The sequence below is a fragment of the Peromyscus californicus genome, unplaced genomic scaffold, assembly GCF_007827085.1.
Source record: "Peromyscus californicus insignis strain IS unplaced genomic scaffold, ASM782708v3 Scaffold_1__1_contigs__length_55948999, whole genome shotgun sequence".
NCBI classification, from domain to species: Eukaryota; Metazoa; Chordata; class Mammalia; order Rodentia; family Cricetidae; genus Peromyscus; species Peromyscus californicus.
In genome coordinates, this window is record NW_026294492.1 from 32,918,146 (window position 1) to 32,940,179 (window position 22,034).

General features: G+C 50.0%; 1 long non-coding RNA gene across 1 annotated transcript; it reads left to right on the plus strand.

Moving 5' to 3' along the window:
* The first annotated feature begins 10,213 nt into the window (after positions 1-10,213).
* LOC128115570 (uncharacterized) lies at positions 10,214-21,517 on the plus strand. The gene is made up of 4 exons (XR_008220207.1): positions 10,214-13,426; positions 15,060-15,173; positions 16,105-16,893; positions 18,343-21,517. It is a non-coding gene; the product is annotated as an uncharacterized LOC128115570 (long non-coding RNA).
* The last annotated feature ends 517 nt before the right edge of the window (positions 21,518-22,034 follow it).

Consider the following 22,034-nt stretch of genomic DNA (forward strand, 5'->3'; position numbering starts at 1 on the left):
CCCAATTCTACTGTCTTTCCTTCCATCGTTAGGTTGCAGGGACATTATATAATGTTGTGTGGTTTTCTTTGTGTTTATACAACTTCAAGTTTTTTTTTATAATTGAGTTTATAACTTCCATCGTATTTGAATAGTTTTCAGACGTTATTTTTTTTTTTCCAATGCGGTTTTTTTTTTTTCCCCACCCTCACTCTTGGTTTTCCATCTGGAACTCTTAACTACATATTCATTAGATTGCTGAAATTACCCAATAGGTCACTGTGTCGGGGGCTTTGGTCTGAATAGATTTAGGGGAATTTGGGGGGCTGGGGGGTTGGGATGTTGTTGTATGCACATGTTCACAGACATTTGCTTCTGCAATATCTAGTCAATGTGCTGGAAGCTCATTCGGCAACTATTTCATTTTACATGTTATATTCCTGAGTTAGTCCTAGAAAAAAAAATGTTGTACCTTGAGCCAGTAATAAGAGACTATCTGAGAGAGAGAGAGAGAGAGAGAGAGAGAGAGAGAGGGAGGGAGAGATAGGAGAGAGAGAGAGAGAGAGAGAGAGAGAGAGAGAGAGAGAGAGGGGAGAGATAGGAGAGAGAGAGAGAGAGATTTTAATTACATTTCTCTTCTCACTGTGTACATATTTTTCCTGAAATTTCTCAACATCACTATAATAGACCCTTTCGGATGCTTTCATGGGACTGGAGAGATTGCCCAGTGGTTAGAGCACCTGCTTCTCTTCCAAGAGGGTCAGAAGTCCGTCCCCAGCGAAGTCCGTCCCCAGCACTCACATCAGACAGCTCACAATCACTGGCAACTCCAGCTCCAAGAAATCTGATGCCATTTTCTGGCCTCTGCAGACACTTGCATTCATGCGCGCCAGCATAAACACACACACACACACACACACACACACACACACACACACACACACACACACATAAAGCAAAATACTTATTTTAGTTTTTATGTGTATGAGTGTTTTGCCTGCACGTATGTGAGTGCGCCACGTGCATGTAATTCTGGTGGACAGACGAGGGCGTCGAATCCGTGGGATTCTAGATGACTAGAGTCATACGCCGTCGCCAGCCATCACATAGGTGCTGGGAACCAAACCCGGGTCTTCTGCAGGAGTGGCAAGTGTTTTTAACCACTCTCTCCAGCCATGAAGTAAGAGCTTCATTTTTAAAGAGTCTTACATGCCGGTTCCGGATCTATGTAAGTCTGTCTCTTGTCACTGGCAGCCGCCTGGTGCAGGTTTTCATCTAATACTTCATAGAATGCTTAGCAGTTTTCGATTGGACACAGCTGGGCATTGTGAATGTCATTGGCACTGTCGAGTATCTGAATCACATTGTCTTTTTGTTGTTGTTGTTGTTGTTGTTTGAAGAGAGGAGTCAGATGGTTGAGTCCTTTATAGAGAAGTAAACACCTCCAAGCCTTGTTTTCCGGCAGTATTAGGACAGGTCCAGAACGCGGGCTCTGAATCAGGGGCAATAACGCGTCCACCTCCACTGTAGGAATACTGGCAATGTCTGCAGATATTTTGGGTTGTCACAACTATGAGTTTAGATTATGTGTGCAAAAAAAAGAAAGAAGAACAACACAGAGATCTATGGGCTGGCTCACGGCCTGTCTTACACAAGATCCTGTGTTAATCCCCGGCACAGAAAAAACATCACACGTGGGAATTCTAACCCCAGATATGTAGCGTTGTCAGGAGACGGGGCATTTAAAAGGTTAGTAGGTCATGAAGCTAGAGCCCTCGTGAATGAAGTTCATGCGCGCCATTGTTGGCTAGGGAGCTCCTCGATCTCTTCTACCAGATGGAAATACAAGAAGGCAGCATGCAACCTAGGAGAGGGCTCTCACCAGGACCCACTCATGCTGGCCCCTGGCCTTATATGGGCAACCTCTACAATGCATTGTTATCGTTCATAAGCCACCAGGCCTGTGATACTTGAGGCTAGCATCCCAGACCAAGACATCTTAGGACAAAGACCTACTGAACCACAGAGCCCATGGGCCTCTCCCTGGCCACTCCTGCCAGTCAGAACTGGGACATCTCCCGCATCCCTGTGAGCTCGGGAAACTGCTTGGCCTCCAGCCTCCCGGCTGCTGTTTTCCAATAGCCGGCCTTTGCCTGTGTGCATAAGTATCAAGGAAACCCAGTGTGCACTGCAGTTGTACCCACACAGCCCCCTCCCCCCTAGCGCTGTGTCCACAAATTCCAGCTGCCCCCCAGCTCTCAATGAGGACCCCAGGTCTCTCAGGGTCCTGTGTTTGTTCTGCAGGTCAACACATGTAAACAAGGGGTTCCTGAAGTCTTGTCCCATTTCTACAAGTCCTGTGAGCAAATGTACTACCCGCCTTGGTTCTTGACTCTTTCAAAAGATGCTTTCGTGGTACAAAGCCTTGAAAGGCCAAGATCGCATCTCCCTGTGGAGCAAAAGGGAAGCTTTGCCTCTTGCCCAGCATTATAAAGAATTGTAAATTCTCCTTCCAGAATAAAGGCCAAATGAATGAACCTTCACATGCACACTGGCATGCACTAAAAATTGAGAAGGAAGGATAAAGTACAGCACAGGATTAACAGGACAAATAAAAAGGGGAAAATTAGACAAAAGGATTGGTTTAGGACAGCATTCTCAACCTGTGGGTTGTGACCCCTTTGGGGGTTGAGTGACCCTTTCACAGGGGTCGCCTAAGACCATCAGAAAACACAGGTGTTTACATTAAGATTCATAACGGTGGCAAAATTAGTTATGAGGTAGCAACAAAATGATTTTATGGTTGGGGGGTCACCACAACCTACGCCTGCATGCCAGAAGAGGGCACCAGGTCTCATAGATGGTTGTGAGCCACCATGAGGTTGCTGGGAATTGAACACAGGACCTCTGGAAGAGCAGCCAGTGCTCTTAACCTCTGAGCCATCTCTCCAGCCCCCATGAGGAACTATATTAAAGGGTGGCAGCATTAGGAAGGTTGAGAACCACTGGTTTAGGAGGAATATCTACACAGAGCTGTGGGGCAGAGATGTGTCCCAGTGTTTTGATATAAACTGTGTCTGGCCGGGCAGTGGTGGCGCACGCCTTTAATCCCAGCACTCAGGAGGCAGAGGCAGGTGGATCTCCGTGAGTTCGAGGCCAGCCTGGTCTACAGAGTGAGATCCAGGAAAGGAGCAAAGCTACACAGAGAAACCCTGTCTCGAAAATAATAATAATAATAATAATAATAATAATAATAAATAAATAAATAAACTGTGTGTCTGTTTGCCAGGCTAGAGATGTCGTGTGAGAAGATGTGGGATCCTGTATGCTACCAGACCACACAAGCAGGAATCAAGCACAAGGCCAACCCTCGGGAAACTTCTGAACTGGAAAAGAAAGACAGCACGTGTTCTCAAACAGCGGAGATGTAAGTCAATCAAATGCCATAAAGGGATCAAGTTCAGAAGAAGAAGAGGTGCAGAATGGTCCCCCAAGATGGTGGTACTGCACTTGAGGTTAGTTTTGTAGTTTGTTTTTTTTTTTAATTTTGGTCATGTATGTGTGTGTGTGTGTGTGTGTGTGTGTGTGTGTGTGTGAGAGAGAGAGAGAGAGAGAGAGAGAGAGAGAGAGAGAGAGAGAGAGAAACAGAGAGAGACAGAGAGACAGAGACAGAGAGAGAGAGAGACAGAGAGAGACAGAGAGAGAGAGAGAGAGAGAGAGAGAGAGAGAGAGAGAGAGAGAGAGAGAGAGAGAGAATCAACTGGTATGTCCTTAGGCTAAAAAGAAGGTGCAAAACAAGCCTGGGACAGAGGAGGGAGTTGTTATAAAGAAATGGGCTTTATTTTGTTAGACTACAGGAATTTATTGGAGGGGCTGGAGAGATGGCTCAGAGGTTAAGAGCACTGGCTGCTCTTCCAGAGGTCCTGAGTTCAATTCCCAGCAACTATATGGTGGCTCACAACCATCTATAATGAGATCTGATGTCCTCTTCTGGCATGCAGGGATATGTGCAGACAGAATATTGTATACATAAGAAATAAATAAATCTTTAAAAAAATAATTTATTTGAGTCATAAGGGTAGGTACTGTTAGATGTTAAATTTCCACATAGAATTGTGTATCTGTTGATGAGCACATATGTGTTTCATTCTGTCATAGTCTTTGCTTTATTATTTGCTGGCTTCTTTGGTGGCGCTGACGGTTGAACTCAAGGCTTCAGGCATGCCAGGCAAGAACTCTGTCACGGTGGCACTTCCAAGCCCTATATGCTTTAGTAATTGGTTTCTTTTCTAAGATTCATTTATTTTGGCCGGGTAGTGGTGGTACACACCTTTAATCCCAGCACTCAGGGACTGACTGAGTTTGAGGCCAGCCTGGTCTACAGAGTGAGTTTTAGGGCAGCCAGAGCTACACAGAGAAATCCTGTCTCAAAAAATAAACAAAATTGCCGGGCGGTGGTGGTGCACCGCCTTTAATCCCAGCACTCGGGAGGCAGAGCCAGGCGGATCTCTGTGAGTTCGAGGCCAGCCTGGGCTACCAAGTGAGTCCCCAGGAAAGGTGCAAAGCTGCACAGAGAAACCCTGTCTCGAAAAACCAAAAAAATAAAAAAATAAATAAATAAATAGATAGATAGATAGATAAATAAATAAATAAATAAAATAAACAAAATTATTTGTTTTTATTTATGTGTATGTATGTTTTGCCTGCATGTATGTACACACACTCAAATGTGGTTCTGGTGCCCATGGAGTTAAAGAGAGTCTTGGATCCCTCCTGGAACTGAAATTACAAACATCTATGAGCTACCACGTGGGTGCTGGGAACCAAACCCAGGTCCTTTACAATAGTAGCCTGTGGTCTTAACCACTGAACCATCATTCCATCCCCAATACTTGGTTTCTTTATATGTACAATCGTGCAAAACTCGGGATGAGTATATCTGTCTATTGCCAGAAGGTGGCGCCATAAAATCACACCTAGAGAGGAAAATGCTACTCTCTTCCTACAAGCTGCGTCTCTGACCCTACTAGGCTTTAGAAAGATCTCCAGACTTAACGGGACTCGGGGGAGGGGGGGGTGTTCATCTAGCTTAGGCAGAAGCATTACTTACCACTGAATCATCCTGCCCAGCATAATCTCTAACAAATTAAAGATAGAAGATACAGAGTGACTGGGGAGATGGGTAAAACGGGAAAGTGTCTGCCCTGTAAGCACAAGGGCCCGTTTGGATACCCAGCATCCATGTAAAAGGCTAGGTATAGAGCACATTGGTAATTCAGGGCCCAGACAAGCAGATTCCCAGGTGCTCTCTAGGTAGCCAGTGTAGCCAAACTGGCGAGCTCTGGCTTCAGTGAGACCCTGACTCGGAAACTAAAATTACTGCTCCTTTTATTTATTTACTTATTTTCCGAGGCAGGGTTTCTCTGTGTATCCCTGGCTGTCCTGGAACTTACTCTGTAGACCGGGCTGAATTCTAACTCACAGATCCGACTGCCTCTGTCTCCCCAGTGCTGGGATTAAAGGTGTATACCACCACCGCCCAGCTGCAATTACTGCTCTTAGAGAGAACCCAAATTTGATTTTTTGGCTCACAATAGTTTATAACCCCAGTTTCAAGGGTTTCAGTGCTCTCTTCAGAGACCTCTGAGGACATCAGGCATGCCCATCATGCACATACGCAGGCAAAACAATCATACACATAAAATAAAAATAAGTAATTAAAAAAAATAATAAAGTGGAAAGTGATAGATGATGTCAGCCTCTGGCCTCCACATACAAACACATCCATGTACAGCGCACACACTCGTACAGTGCACACACACACACACACACACACACACACACACACACACACACACAGATACACAAACAGGTACAGCACAGCGACCACACACATATTCACATACATTATACAGCAAATTGTTGAAGTGTTTACTTTATGGGAGACACAGGAGCCAGAAAAAATGAGAAGTAGAGAGGCTGGCAGACCAGCAAAGACCTCCCAGGAAGTGGATTTCACAGTCACACCGAGAGAAGTCACAAAGTCACAGAGCGGTCAACAAGGCGAGATGATAAAACAATAAACTCTGTCACTGTTCCTCATGGGAGACCTTGATTTGGGGGATGTGGGGATGCAGGGTGGCTTGGGAAAGAGGGCCGGGGGATGGGAGGAGGGAGGAGGGGGGATCTGTGAATGGTATGTGGAGTGAGTAGAAAATGTCTTAGTAAAGAAAAATGAAAAAAAATAAATAAACTCGGCCTTTGCCGGCACCCAGAAAGCCCCGCCTACTCACAATGGGCCTCTGAAACTGACCTTCTGGATGACTTTGATACCTGGGTATGTGGGACCTGTTGGAAATGTCATCTCTGGATACTTAGAGCCTGGGAAGAGAAATAAAGCTCATTGAACATGACGGCCAGTACAACCTCCTCTGTCCTTTGCTGAGAGACAAAAGTCTTCAGTGGATCTCAGACTCCACCAGGCTAAAGAGCTCCCCAGATCTTTCCTTTCCCTGCCACTCCCTTCTCCCCACCAGTGTGAGGGGTGTGAGCTTAAGCAAGGTACCCCAGAACGGGAGTTGCTGAGGAACACCCTACTGACCCACAGAACCTCAGACTCCTGGTGTCTCCCCAACCCATCATGCACATACGCAGGCAAACCGATCATACACATAAAATAAAAATAACTAAATTTAAAATAATAATAATAATAAAGTGGAAAGTGATAGATGATGTCAGCCTCTGGCCTCCACATACAAACACATGTCTGCCATGGTCTGCCTCCATCTTCAGCCCACCTCTCACCTGTCTCAGAGGTGACCTGCGACCTCCGCTCACTCCTGTCCACCACCACAGGCGCCCTTCACTAGCCAGTCCAGAAGGGAGGAAGCCTCTCCTTGCCAATAGACAATCATTCCATCCACTTCATCCGGTAACATGGATGTCCTCACTTTACTGTAAACCTGTGGAGCTTTTAGCTCCCATGGGTTTACAAAAACTCAGCCTCACCGCAAGAACTTGGGCCAACAGAGACCTATTCACAGTGACCAGTCCATCCAGCTGCCCACCGTGAGGAGCCAGGAATGTGAAACACGTTAATGGTCTGGGTGAGTCGACATCACATGGCTGCAGACTGCATGTCCCCCTCCCCCACCCCTCCCCCACCCCCACCCGGTCCCCCAGCCCTCCCCCATTGCCTCATGCCTTCCTCTGAACTGGTTTTGAGCACTGGTCAAGAGTCAAGGCCTCCTAGGACCCTCTGGGGAATTCCTTGTAGCTCAGAGGCCCCTCTGATGCTTGCCTGTTCCTCCTGTCAGGCCTTGGTCCCCACTCACACCCACCCTCCCAGCACCCTAAATGGGCTCGCTTTGCTCTCCTGCTCTAGCTGAAAGGCCGCTCCTTTCCTCTCCCCAACCCCAGAATCCACACATGGCCCAGGTCCAAGAAACCGTGACCCCGTAAGAGGTCACCATGGTTATGCTCTTTCTGTGACAAGATAAAAATAACAACTCCATGCCAGGTACCCCCCTAGCCCTAACTCTGCCCCATCAGGCTTCTGGAGTCCTCAGTCCTCAGAAACCTCTTTCCTTCCCTCCCCCACCCCTACATTCTTCCTACCCTTCCCTGTTCTCCCGTTGGGGCTCCTATGCCCACAGATCCCTGGAGGAAAACAGAGGGCTGAGGAAGCCTACCTCCCTTGTGAACCCTGGATGAGGAAGTGACTACCAGAGGTCACTGTCTTGGTCAGTTCCTGTTTGGAGAGTAAAGATGCCAAAATCTGTTCCTCTTTCTTATGAAAAATGTAGGGGTTTTGAGAGCCCAAATTCCCAGAACCATTGTTGATGCTGTGAGCTGGCCACGTCTGAAGGATCGATCTGCCAAGGCTTCCTGGGCCTGCTCCTCACGGCTGAGTGGCTGGGGCAGTTCTGGAAATGATGTCTTGTACCCAGGACAGGGGCAGATGCGTTAGGATGGGGCCTGGCTTCAGTCTCCTGTTTTCTCCCAGGGCCCCGTGGGGAACTTACTCAGAGGGGAGTCCCTCTCCTGCCCTTTGTCTGGCTTCTTGGAAGGCCTGGGAGGTTGGGGGGTGGGGTGGGGTGGAGTTGCTCACTGGGACTCAGGCAATGTGGGTCAGTCTGGGGAAACTCCAGGTCCACCCTGCTTTGAAGTTGAAGCCACCCTGCCCTAGCGGTAGACAGTTCAGCAAAAAGCCATCTCTGTCCCTAGCCTTGGACTAGATCACTTTTATAAGCCCCAGCAGAATGACCAAACAGCACCAATTTGTGTGAAATCAGAACCTTCTAGGCAGTCCAGGAGTATTGGGAGTGTGGAGGTGAAGGGGGTGAGAAAGTCGGGCTATATCCATAAGCTGAAATCAGAACCAAGAGCTAGGGTGGGAATGTATGTATTTTTTTTTTTTTTTTTTTTTTTTTTTTTTTTTTTTTTTGGTTTTTCGAGACAGGGTTTCTCTGTGTAGCTTTGCGCCTTTCCTGGAACTCGCTTTGGAGACCAGGCTGGCCTCGAACTCACAGAGATCCGCCTGGCTCTGCCTCCCGAGTGCTGGGATTAAAGGCGTGCGCCACCACCGCCCGGCTGGGAATGTATGTAAATCAGGGTGACACTGAGGTTAGAATCAAGGCCTTCTTGGGAGTGACAGTGACCAGCACTCAGGACCCCACCTTCCTGTCCTGGATCTGGGTAGCAGGTACCCTGTGTATGCTGGCTTGGTGTTGGCTGGCTTTGCCTCTGGCCTATGTTGTTTGTTTGGGCCAGCCCAGTTTCCCCCGGGTCCTTCTCAATCGCTCAACAAACATTTAAGCGGTCTTTGCCGTAAGGTTAACGCTCTACAAGATGGTAGGTCCCCGAAGGCATATGAGATTCAGAGGGTCCCTGCCTTTGTAAAGCTATTATCTAATCAGGAAGATAAACTTCAAAGCACCTGTTCACAATCCAGCGAGAAAGGAACGATCATATAGGCCACGGAAACTGACAGAGTGAAAGATGAATTCTGGTGGTCGGGGAAGGATTCATAGACCATAGAAGCCGTGAGCTCCATGAGCATTTTGTGTGCATGGATGGTCTCTGCTTCCACAACGTGGGGTCCTGAGGTATGAACTCAGATCATCAGGCCCGGCTTCAAGCACCTGTACCTGCTGAATCATCTCACCAGCTCAGATGCTATTATCAGTTGAACCAATCATCCCAAGGGAAACTGGAGAGGGCCTGGATCAGTCGGCCCCTGTTCAAAGCAACCAACGCCCAGCTCCTAGGAAAAGTTAGGTGGGCCCCACCTAGGGTCCTCCATCCACCATCCCACCTCTTAATCCCCAACCTGGTCAACTTTGGTTCAGTTCAGAAGAGGGGAGCTTTCTCAGCTGCCTCTTCAAAGAGTTTCCATCCCCTTCTCTACAGCGCTGTGCAGAGAGGGTTCCAGGTTCGGTGCTCACTTCAGTCCCTCATTGCCCTCCCTCTGTCTCCACCTGAGGGTCTAGCCTCATCCCTTCTACCCCAAAGCGGGAACTCCCTGCCTCAAGGACTTCGAAGTCCAGAGGGAAAGAACCTAGAACATTTGGTGACATCACTGGCCACAGCTTTCCAAAGGCTAAGGCTGGCACCTGTGGGAGCCCACGGCCTGGTGCTGGTCCAGACCTTCAAACCATCTCCTTTGCTGGAGGGCAGAGGGCAGCATCTGGAGGGAGCCGTGGGGGATGGGGGGAAGATGGACCACTGAGCAGGGGGGGCCTTCCCAGAGGAAGGGGACCAACAGGCAGGAGGCCTGGCTGGCCCGGGGAGTCTGCCCCTTCGTGCGCGGTGCCTCTCTCCAATTGTCGCCCCCTCCACCCACCCCCAGCCATCCCCCTCCCCCTCCCTCCTCTCCCTCTCCCCATCCCGGCGGCGCGGAGGACCCAGATGCTGGCGGGGCGGGGCTGGAGCGCTCGCTCGGGATGGGATGGGAAAAGCAGTTCCCGAGGCAGGGCCGGGGCCGAGCACGCGGACCTCGGGCGCGCGCCCCCGGCCCTCCCCGCCGGCGGCGCGTGCCCGGGCTGCCCGAGCGAGCGCGGCGCCGCGGCGGGAGGAATTCCAGCTATTTCCTCTGCGCCGCGCGGTATGTGGCCTGCTCGCCTTCCCGCCGCTCAGCGCCGGCCCCGGTCCCCAGCTGACTGCCAGCTGCCCCCCAAGCCTCGCCGTGCTGCACTCCCCCCCCACCCCCCCGATCCCGGCCAAGCCGCCCCCACGTCCCGGGGCCACTAAACCGGCCTTTCCAGCCGCAGCCTTGAGACCTGTGCCCCTGCGGTGCCAGAACCTGTCCCCAGCCCTCGTGGAAAAGCCGGGGTGGCCACAGCGCCCACGCGAGGGCCGTGCCTCTGGGTCTGGAGCTCCGAGCTCCTTAACCTGGCTCCCAAACCTCAGTTTCCCCCCACCGCGTTGTGCCGTGGTGACCCTGACCCTGGCCTACCTCATCTGGGTTGCGACAAGGTTAAGTGGGAAAAAGAAAGGCAGGGACAAGTGTCAATTGTATTTTTCGTTCCTCTAGGTCATCGCTACTGTTCTTTATGTTACTTCCCTCACACGAGCTTGTGCTGGCCTCTTTCCAGTCTGGCTTGTGTGTGGGACAGTCGAGGCAGGCTTTACTCACAGACCTGTAGGTGGCTGACTCCTGCTGGGCCTGCTCGCGACTGGGTTCTCACTTTTGCGCCCTTTCTCTCTCTGTCTCTCTCTCTCTCTCTCTCTGTATCTCCCCCCCCCCCCCCACTTCCTTCCTTCCTCATTCATTATTTGCATTTGTCAAAGTTTCCCAGGCTGGCCTCGAACGCGTGAGCAGTCCTGCCTCAGTTCCCCCTACTCCTGGAATGACCAACGGTGAGCTACGATGCCCAGCCTGTGCCCTCGGTTTTTGTTTGGTTGGTTTTGTTTTGCTTTGTGTGTGTGTGTGTGTTTGTGTAGCTTTAAAGTTCCGATAGTAGAGTCCCCATTGCTTTTAAGCATTACCCTCTGAACTGCAATCACAGTCTGCAAGGCAGAGAGGTCAGTGACCTCGATGTTTGTAAATGATGTCATTGCCGTCTGCCAGCAGCCGGACAGGTGGCGATGGTTTAGGGAAAATTGAAGGTGCAGATGGCGATCACCGGTCTGCAAACGTGGAGTCGGTAGTTTTGTGTCTGAAAAGATGATTGCCGCACGACCTTCCTGGGACCCTCTCTTCCTGCTACAAAGAAAAGTCCTTGTGGTCTGTTTGGTCTTTAACCCTTCTGAATTGCCGCTGAGGCGACCGACCGTGACTGCCAGGGCGGGCGGGGAGGAAACCGAGACAGGTCCCTGGCCACCCACACCTACCTCACCCCGCCCACAGCCGCTGCAGCTGGGACACCAGGAGTTAGTTGGAAAGCCCCCGGGTTTCACCAGGCCTAACCACCGAGCTCTTGGCACAAGCTGCCCTCCACCGAGGAGCTGCAGTCTGGCCTTTTCCCCTGCCCGCCCTCCATGTAGACACCCCAGCCTGCGTCCCAAGGCCAAGCAGCAGCCCCTTAAAATCGATGTGTGCCCCCGCAGTCCCCACACATGCGGCAGCCACCGGCCGCCTATATCCAGGTGGAAACAGAATCAGAGAGGCAAATGCTATAAATATCCGCGTCCAGCAGCATGCAGCCTGAGCACTGGGGCAGCGGCTCCCCACCCGTGGGCTCCTGGGGCCAGGCACTTCCGGCCATCAGTCTCTCTGAGGTGAGGGGATGAGAATTTCATCAGTATCAGAGGCCTGGGTTTCCTCTCTTTCCCCAAGAGAGGTTTCTTCTAAGGGCCCCACCTGAACCTTTGTCCTCTGCCCTGGGCCTACCTCCCTAACTCACAAGTCCCTTTCCTTCCTCTCTCAATCTGTTCAGACCTCCAGGGTGTGCTGGAGGTGGCCGGGTCTCTAAGAAATGGAGGGTGCTCTTTGAATGGGTGAGAAGGGCAGCGGTGGCGCAGGCCTTTAATCCCAGCACTCGGAAAGCAGAGGCAGGCGGATCTCTGTGAGTTCGAGGCCAGCCTGGTCTATAGAGCAGGATCTAGGACAGGCACCGGAACTACACAGAGAAACCCTGTCTCAAAAACAAAACAGCATGAATGGGTGAGAAATGCCTTTAGTTTAAAAGGGGAGAGGAGGACAGGAATGTAACTCAATTGGTAAAGTGCTTTACTAGCCGGCCTAAGCCCTAGGTTCAAGCTCCAATGCCCCATAAACCAGATGTGGGGGTACACATCTATAATCAGAAGGTAGGAGCAGGAGGGCTGGGATGTTCAAGACCATCCTCTGCTACACAGCAAGGTCAAGGCCAGCCTGGGATACATGAGCCTCTATGTCGAAAAGATAAAATGTGACACTAAATTTCTGATCAGAGGTAGCAGACCTACTAGGGCCAAAGCTTTGTAAAGTATATGTAAAAAAGGGAGGTAACTCCACCAGAAAATGAGGGCTGCTTGCCCCAGCAAGCTGGTGGCAGTTTGGTGGGACTTTCTGAACTGGCTCTGCTAGGTCTGGAGTCTGGTGAGACACAGTCCATGCCATTCAAGAGGGTCCCGTTTTTCTCTCAGCTCCAACAGAGGGAAAACAGGAGTTAGGAAGGGCCACCACCGAGGCTCGGGGACCCAGACACCGTTTTTCCATAGGGTGTTCAGCAGCCTGCCGGCTTGGAGGAAGGGCTGAGGGAGTTGGGCAGCTCGAAGATAAATAGCATGGCTCCACAGCACCGGTCTTCAAATGGGGCTGCAAAAATAAACTTTAACTAGATAAGTAAATCCCTATTTAAAGGAGAGTGGGTAAGTCTTCTAAAAATACAGTCTCATCTCTCCTCCGCTGTGAGAGCTGGCTCTAGACAAGGCTGGGGGAAGAAAAAAAACCACTGCGAGCATTGAATCCTCCCGAGAAGGTACTGTTAACTCCCCATGTTACAGAGGTAAAAATGGTACAGAGGTAAAGATGAAATTCTAACCCTTGGGAAGCTGAGAGAAGAGAGTGGCGATGAGTTCTAGGCCACCCTAGGAAACAGACTTTGAATTAGGGAAACAGAGAGAGAGAGAGAGAGAGAGAGAGAGAGAGAGAGAGAGAGAGAGAGAGAGAGAGAGAGAGAGAAACTTGAGGGGATTGCTGCTGGGGGACACACAGGCTAAGTAACTTCTGATGGACACTCAGCTAGCAAGGATACCTGAACCCCAGCATCTTGTTCCAGGGCCATGTGTTGAGGATAGTAGCCCCGACTGTTTCTCTAAACTGGAAAGGACTCCCTGAAGTCTTTGGCTGTCTTTCACGAGGACAACCTTCCTGTCGCCAGCAGCTGCCTCTAGCAGACCCACCTGTAAGCGGATCCCTGCTGGTGTTATACGAGGAAGTGAACCAGAGTCAAGAGATAAGAATGAAAACCCAGTACAGACCGACTTCACCTGGATCAGACTTCGGGGCGTCTAATAACAGGTGGTTTATTCCCAGGGTATTTAAGCCCAGTACAATTTGAAAAGAAGTTTCCTGGTGTGATACAATGCCCGGTTCACAAGGAAATGTGTAATTACATTGAAACTCAGCTCAGGGTACATGCCATTTCCTCCAAAAAGAAGGGTTCTAGAGATACACTACATGTACTAGCTAAAGGGCCTAAGGGTCTGGCCTGGTCTCAGTCGTACAGATAGTGTAGAACTCATTTGGACTATTAGCCACCTCTGGTCCTGGATGCCGGGAGCTCGGGGGAGCCTCTGGCTATAAGGGTCATTTAGATTACTAGCCACCTCCCGTCTTGGTTGTAAGAGCTTGATATGGCCTGGCCCAACAGATAACACAGATCACCCGACTGTTAATCACTTCCAGTTCTCGGCTTTCTGGATGGAAGAACCGCTTTTTCATCTTTCCCACTGGAAAGACGGTCCTATGTGCTGAACATTCCTGGTTTCTCTGGAGTTCTGTGGGTTCAAAGACCTTCACGCTATGCATCCCAGTCTGACTGGACCATAGTCACTGAACCTGATGGCTTTCCAGGAGAACCCGGGAAACCTGCTCTGTAGCCACGGCGTGTGAAATAAAATGTCTCTCGTAGCAGAATTCCAGATGGACTCAGACCTTGGTGACTACCAAGAATCAGAATCAGAAGCAGGACAGCCCTTCCCGTGAGCACAGGGCAGTCCAAGGGTATTTTTTGCTAAGATTGACAATAATAAAGCCAGGAAACTAAGAAGGGACCAATGAGACTGGGGGGGTCCTCCGAGGAGGGGGAGGGGGAAGACAAGAGAGGAAACGTGGAAGGGGACCCTGGCAGTGGGTAGAGTGGGAACAGGGAGACCGAGAAGGAGCAAGAGTTAGGGAGAGAGCAACAAAAAATAAATATGCATGAAAACCCCACATGGAAATCCATTATTTTGTAAGGCAATTTTAAAATTGTTTTTAAATGCTGGGTATGGTGGCACATATCTCTAATCCCAGCACTCAAGAGGTTGAGGCAGGTGGATCTCTGTAATCTTGAGGCCAGCCTGGTCTACCTAACAAGTTCTAGAGCAACCAGGGCAAGACAGTGATACTCTCTGCCTCCAAGAAAAACAAACAACAACAGCAACAAAATACCCTTTTATGGTTGGTGAGTCCCTATTGCTGAAGACACCATATACTTCAGAAAGAGGGGCCCAGGACCCCTGAGCTGGAGCTGAACTGAATACCCCCTCCCTGATTCTAGCTTCCATGGTGCCAGAAGGTGCTGGCAAGCTTCCAGAGGAGGGAGATGGCCAACTGTACCCCCCAGCTACAATGCCTACGAACCACATCCGCAAACCATCATGGCACAATGGTACCCACAGATGCAGTAGTGGTACGTACCTTGGTGGTAACCAACGGCTCTCTAGTTGGACTTAAGACCTGATCACAACAAGAAAGATACTATGCCTGGTACTGGAAACCCAGCTAGCTAAATGAGTGCTGGTGAAGTCATGGTTATTGGAGGGGAATCTACAACCACTAATTTACTAAACCAGCAGAATCCCTAACAATAACCTGTAAATATTGGTTCTTATAGCCATAGATAAGGGTAGTCTTCACCCCTCATCAAGGGAACTTCTCTTTGCAACAGACAGAGCCCACTGTAGAAAAACTACAACCAATCAACACGCAGACTTATGGAGCCCAGGCCCAGTGGATACATCTACAAAGGCTCAGGAAACCAGAAGAGGGGATGGAAAGATGGGTAAGAGCCAAAGGATCAAGGAGTTTGTGTTGGTTTTAAAAATAATAAGAGGTGCTGGTTACCGTGTGAGAGAGGGCACGAGGCACGAGGCACAACAAAACCCAGTGTCAGAGCTTTATTAGGAGGAAGTGGGGACACAGAAGAGAGTAGGGCCAGGCCTGGGGCAGAGACACATGTGGATTAAGTGTGGAGTCTGTGACCGGCTTTTTTTTTTTTTTTTTTTTTTTTTTTTTTTTTTTTTTGGTTTTTCGAGACAGGGTTTCTCTGTGTAGCTTTGCGCCTTTCCTGGTACTCGCTTTGGAGACCAGGCTGGCCTCGAACTCACAGAGATCCGCCTGCCTCTGCCTCCCGAGTGCTGGGATTAAAGGCGTGCGCCACCACCGCCCGGCCTGTGACCGGCTTTTTAAGGATCTCTGCAGGTGGGCTTACGGAGCTATGTCACACATGTCCTGATTGCGTGACCACGCCACACTCATTACGTAATCACTCAGTGCACAGATGACGTAAGACCCCTTGCTTAGCTACTGAACTGCGCATGTGCGGTCATACAGCTGGAGTGGCAGAATCCTAACAGCTTGTTCTGAGATTGTGTCTCCTAGTAACATCAGCAACTACGCCCTTCACGTCTCACCAACATGACTGCCCCAAGGTGAGCTGACCAAGGAGGACACCAAGAAAGACGCCAAACTGTACATACAGGAAAAGGCCCACGCAAGGCCTTAACCCCACACAAAGAACTACAGGCAACTGGGTAAAGCTGGGGTTGGGAGAGGTGGCCCTCCCCAGGTGTGCTGACTAGTTGGTGTCAGGATAGTGGGGTATTGATGTGACAGACCTAACCATGTTGTTTTGGGGAGGACTGTGGAAGAACTCGGGAACTTTGGACCAGAAAAGCCATTGAGTGTTGAAATCTCCGTGAACTATTCCACAGGAGCCTGGAAGATGCTGAGAGCAATGTAGATGATGGAGGCCTGGCCTGTGAAGTTTCAGAGGGAAGCAGAGACCCTACCAGGCCTTTTATGTGAAGAATCTGTGGTGTCTGGTCAGCTGGAGCTGAAGAATCGGCTGTGATTAACAAGAGACCAGAACCAATAAAGTAAAACCTTGCTTTGCTGGGGTAATGGATGCTGGTCAGCTGGGGCTGAAGAATCAGCTATGATTAAAAAGAGACCAGCATCACTGAAGTGAAGTCTTCTGGCGAGTGTTTCCTCCCCAGATGCTGTGGTCCTGCTGGCAGCTGAACTTGGTAGTATAAGAGTCACCCAAGTGTTGGGTGGTGGTTGCACATGCCTTTAATCCCAGCTCTTGAGAGGCAGAGGCAGGCAGATCTCTGTGAGTTCGAGGCCAGCCTGGTGTATAGATCGAGTTCCAGGACAGCCAAAGCTACACAGAGAAACTCTGTTTGGGGGTGGGGGTGGGGCAGTCACTCAGTGGTACTGGTTTTGAAGGCATGAAAAGGGTCATGGAGAGCAGCTGAGTCTTGACACTGTGTGGCTGGGCTTGAGTCCCTGAAGAGAGCCCAGGAGAGGCTATTGGTGAAGCTGCATCCCAGTTGCAGCAAGATACTCCAGCATTTTTGGAGATGCCAGTACCATGGGATAGCCAAGAACAGCAGCAGCCGTGGAGTGGGGCCAGCTGGAACCTAGAAGACAAGCTGTGTGTGCTGCAGAGGGCAGAGCTGGAGAGGTGACCCAAGCCCCTTGGAGGAGCCCAGAAGATGGTGAGTGAATCCCAGACATTGAACATTGAGCTATTTATACTGTTGGGGTTTTGTTTCCGCTTTGTTCAGATTGTGACTGTGCCCTGGTTCTTCCCCTCTTGGAGTCAGAGAATACTTAATTTATTTTTTATTTTACAGGAACCCACCGTTGAAAGACTTTGAATTTTAAAATACTTTGGATTTTTAAGAGAGACTGGTTATTTTAAAGAGGCTGAATTTTTAAGTGTTTGAATTTTTAAAGACGATGAGATTTTTAAAATTTGGAATATTTAGGCCAGGCAGTGGTGGCGAACATCTTTTTTTTTTTTTTTTTTTTTTTTTTGGTTTTTCGAGACAGGGTTTCTCTGTGTAGCTTTGCGCCTTTCCTGGATCTCGCGCTGTAGACCAGGCTGGCCTCGAACTCACAGAGATCCGCCTGCCTCTGCCTCCCGAGTGCTGGGATTAAAGGCGTGCGCCACCACCGCCCGGCTTGTGGTGGCGAACATCTTTAATCCAGAAGAGGGATTAAATCCCAGAGAAACTTTGTCTCAACAACCGCCCCCCCCCCCCCGAAAATTAGAATGTTTATATTATAACGTTGATAGTAATTGCGACCTTGGGGAAGAACAGGAAAGGAAGGGTTATGGTTTAGCAGTCATGTGTTTGTGTGTCAAGTTTACAAGGGGTCAGTTGTGCTGACTGGTTTCATGTCAATTTGACACAAGCTAGAGTCATCTGAAAGGAGGGAACCTCAACTGAGAACACGCCTCCATAAGACCCAGCTGTAGGATATTTCTTAAAATTAGTGACTGATGGGGAAGGGCCCAGCCCATTGTGGGTGGGGGACATCCCTGGGCTGGTGGCCCTGGGTTCTATAAGAACACAAGCTGAGCCAGGCGGTGGTGGCACATGCCTTTTATCCCAGCATTCAGGAGGCAGAGGAAGGTGGATCTCTGGGAGTTCGAGGCCAGCCTGGGCTACAGAGTGAGTTCCAGGAAAGGTGCAAAGTGTCACAGAAACCCTGTCTCAAAAAAAAAAAACAAGCGGATCTCTGTGAGTTCGAGGCCAGCCTGGTCTACAGCGCGAGATCCAGGAAAGGCGCAAAGCTACACAGAGAAACCCTGTCTCGAAAAAACAAAAAAAAACAAAAAAAAAAAAACCAAACAAACAAAAAAAACCCCCACAAGTTTAGCAAGCCAGTAAGCAGCACCCCTCCATGGCCTCTGCATCAGCTCCTGCCTGCAGGTTCCTGCCCCCGTTTGAGTTCCTGCCCTCACTGCTTTTGATGATGAACTGGTATATGGAACGTGGGGGGGGGGGGGGGAATGGGATAAACCCTTGTCTCCCTAAGTTTTTTAGCTTCTTCCCCAAAATCTGTAGTTCTGGCCACAGTGGCGTGCCCTCTACCGGTTACTTAATTTTGCTCTCCCATCCTATCTCTTTCTGCCGCTCCGCTGAAACGTCTCACAGAAACAGAAAGATCACTCACAAGAACCCCGCTCTGTCTACGAGCTTCATCCTGGTGTGAAGGGCTTTTCCTGAGGGCCGATTAAAGAAAATGAGATGTGTTAAGGAGAGAAAACATGACTCTTGAAAACAAGGCGTCCGATGATGCCAGAGCACAGCAGAGGGTTCTGGGCTTCTAGAAAACCACCAGATGAGAAACCATTGCTCGGGCGGCTGCCCTGACACTGGAGCCAGCACCAGAAACCTCACCTCCCTCCCAAGACCTTGCCTTCTCTCTCGTGCAAGTCAGCACAAGCAGCAAGCACTGCTTACTTACTGACCCCAGGTCCTTCCCCTGTCCCGGAAGTGCCCCGGGGAATGGACGAGGGAATGCCTGGAGGTGATTACTGCTTGGACTCAGACTCTGAGTGAGCCCAAAGGAATGGGCCTGGCTCCCAGTTAGGACTAAGCCAAGCCCCAAAGAGGAGCTAAGTGAACACAAGGCCCTAGTGATTAACTGAGGTCTGGGCAGCCAGGAACTGAAGCGCGCACCCTCATTTACCAAGATGGCGAGCAGCTGCGCTCTCTGAAACGTGGACCACGGATCAAAAAAACCTCTTCCCTTAAGTCAAAGGGTTTTCCTGCCAAAGCAGTTTATTGTGCATGCAGAAAGGAGCAGAGTGAGGACAGATCTTTGCTTTTAAGAATTCACTGAGCCCCAGTTCGTCCTGCCCATGAGAGTGGGCCATCCACTAGAGCGTGGTTGACCTACCAGGGGTCATTTCCGTAAGGAAAACTGACTCTCCAGTCCCAGGAGCCATCAGCTGTCCATAACTCCTCAGGATGGGGGCTGGTGAGTCCTTTGTGAGTCAAGGTTTTGCATGGAGGTGTGGGAGGTAAGCTTTCAGCCAGACTGGGGCTTCCGGCTGCCTTGGTCTGCCCTAATATCGGGGAGGATTTCAGCTCTGGTTATTTGAATGCAGTAGACCTTTTTTAGCAATGGCCCATGTGTGTCCACAAAGCCCCGGATGTACACGGTGAAGTGGGGGGAGGAGCAGATGTGGTGATTCTAGAACAGGAAACTCATTAGTCAGGAAGGAAAACATACCTGTCCGACCTTCTTTAAAGCCAGTGGTTAATGTGCCAGAGTCAGAAGCATCACAACGTTGAGACCATGAAAAGGAGAGAAGACAGACAAGAAGGTTCGAGACCCCTGCAGAGAGTTTCCATGCTGGGTAAGGGGCTTTTCCTCACATTTCCCCCAATTAACAAATGGAGAAGAGCTCCTGAACCCCAGCACTCAGACTCATCACCACCATCTGCCTTGTCCAGCTTGTGGGTCCTAAGATCACCTTGCTAACTCCCCTAAGACTTTGGCATCCCACTCTTGAGGAGCTCTCCCCCACCCACCGTATCCCACCCCCATGCCCGATCCTGAATTCCTTCCTCTTTGCCCTTTTAGAGTTCCTAATCCAAGGTGGGCTGATGTGAGAAATCGACAGAGTCCACTTAAAGGGCAAAGGAATTTATCAGGGGAGAAAAATTCACTGTACAGAAGAAAATCGCCACAGGTTCTGGAACGCTGGGGCACAGTTGCTCGAGGTTCCAGCCATCTCAGTCAGTCCCGCATCCAAGCCCACCAGGGAGAAAAGAGAACTGTGCATCTCAGGCCTTAAGGGTAGTGGAGAGGCCACACCCCAGGGGCATGTACTTCAAGGTCATAGGCAGGTAGAGCAGTTACCTGCTAGTCTCTTGGGCTGCACTAGAGACACCCACTACAGTGGGCTAATGTCCTTGATCCTCAATCTAGTCTCTAAGCCTACTCACATATTTCTCACCATACCCCTCCTGGCCTCTCCTCACCCTCTTCTCAAACAGGGCACTGTTTTTCTCTCTCAACACATCGCTAGACCTGGACATGCATGAGTCAGGTGACCTGCTAAGTTTCTCTTTATTTCTCCTTCCACGCTATGTTGAATTTATGTCGTCGGGTTATATAAACCACTACTGCCTTCCCTGGTCCCCCAGAGATCATTTTTCTAGTATATTAGATCCTAGTTTTCCTCCACTCTTGGCCTTTTCACACCATTTTACTCTAGTGGTGACTTCAACATGTACATATAAATGACCCTGCCCACGTCCAACCTCGAAGTCCATTGAACTCCCCTCCACCAGTGATCACTCAGCCCATGCCTGTGACTGCCGGCAATGGCACCTCGTTCATGATCCCAGTTCTCTGTACCCGTTCTTACAGCAGCCTGTCTTTCATGTCCTCACTGCACCCCTCCTTTGGCCCCCTCAGCACGTCTCACCTCCCAGTCCCTCCACCCTTAACTGTTGTTTCCGCTCCCTTCCCAACCCAGAATCAGTTCCATGGTCAGCCATGACACCCGTGTGGCCCCAGGGCATGCCCTCAACTGTTTGTGCTCCCCTTTGTCATATCCAGCTGGCGTGAAAGCAGACTCTTGTCTGTCTCTGCCTGTGATGGTTGAATACAGCTAGAGGAAAACACAGGCCTACTTCAGGAGCTATGATGATGATGAGCTGGGTGGCCTGGTTGGTTTTATGTCAATGTGACGCAAGCTAAAGTCATCGAGAGGAGAGAAACTCAATTAAGAGAATGCCTGCATCAGATCTGGCTGTACACAACCCTGCAGGGCATTTTCTTAATTAGTGATTGATGGGGGAGGTCCCAGCACATTGTGAGTAGGGCTACCTGGGCTCTATAAGGAAACAGGGTCCTGGGTTCTAAAAGGAAACAGGCTGAGCAAGCCATGGTGAGCAAGTCAGTAAGCAGCACTCCTCCATGGCCTCTGCATCAGTTCCTGCCTCCAGGTTCCTGCCCTATGTGAGTTCCTGCCCTGACTGCTTTTAATGATGAACTGTGATATGAAACTGAGTGAAGGAAACCCTTTGCTCCCCAAGTTGCTTTTGGTCATGGTGTTTTATCACAGCCATAGTAACCCTAACTAAGACACTGGGGGTGCAGTTCAGTTAACAGAGCGTGTGCACAAAGCTCTGGCCTCAATCCTCCGCACTGCCAAAACCTAGCATGGTAGAGCATGTCTATAATCTCAGGACTCCGGAGGTAGAGGCAGGAGGATCAAAAAATCAATTTGGCTACGCGGGAAGTTTAAAGTCACCCTGGGATACATGAGACCCTGTCTGAAAAATAAATGAGTAAATAAATTTATGAGGATGAAACCCAAGCAACCCCCTCAACATTATTCAATAGTCCTTCGGAAAAAACTTTTATTATTTTATGGGTATGAATAATTGCCTGCATTTATATCTGTACCACGTACATGCCTGTTGCCCAGAGAGGCCAGAAGCCCATCAGAATCCCTGAAACCAGAGTTACAGGTGGTTATGGGCCATCATATGGATGCTGGGAATTGAATGTGGGTCCTCTGGAAGAGCAGCCAGTGCTCTTAACCACTGAGCCATCTTTCCCATGCCGTCAGTTAGATCTTTGAAAAAGAAACCCTTCTGCCATTTCCCTCTGTGCCTACTCTGAGCACATCTGGGCACATCTGGGCAGACCCAGGTCATCAGAGTCCTAGGACCATTTGGGTGAAAATAAGTTAACCGTTCTGCTTGCCTGGCCCCACCACCGACACTCTAACAGAGGTCTTCTGGAGGCCATGCCTCCCTTTTCCCACAAGAATTCCAGCCTCAAGGCTGGCTGCCAATATAGACTTTCTCTAAGACGCCAC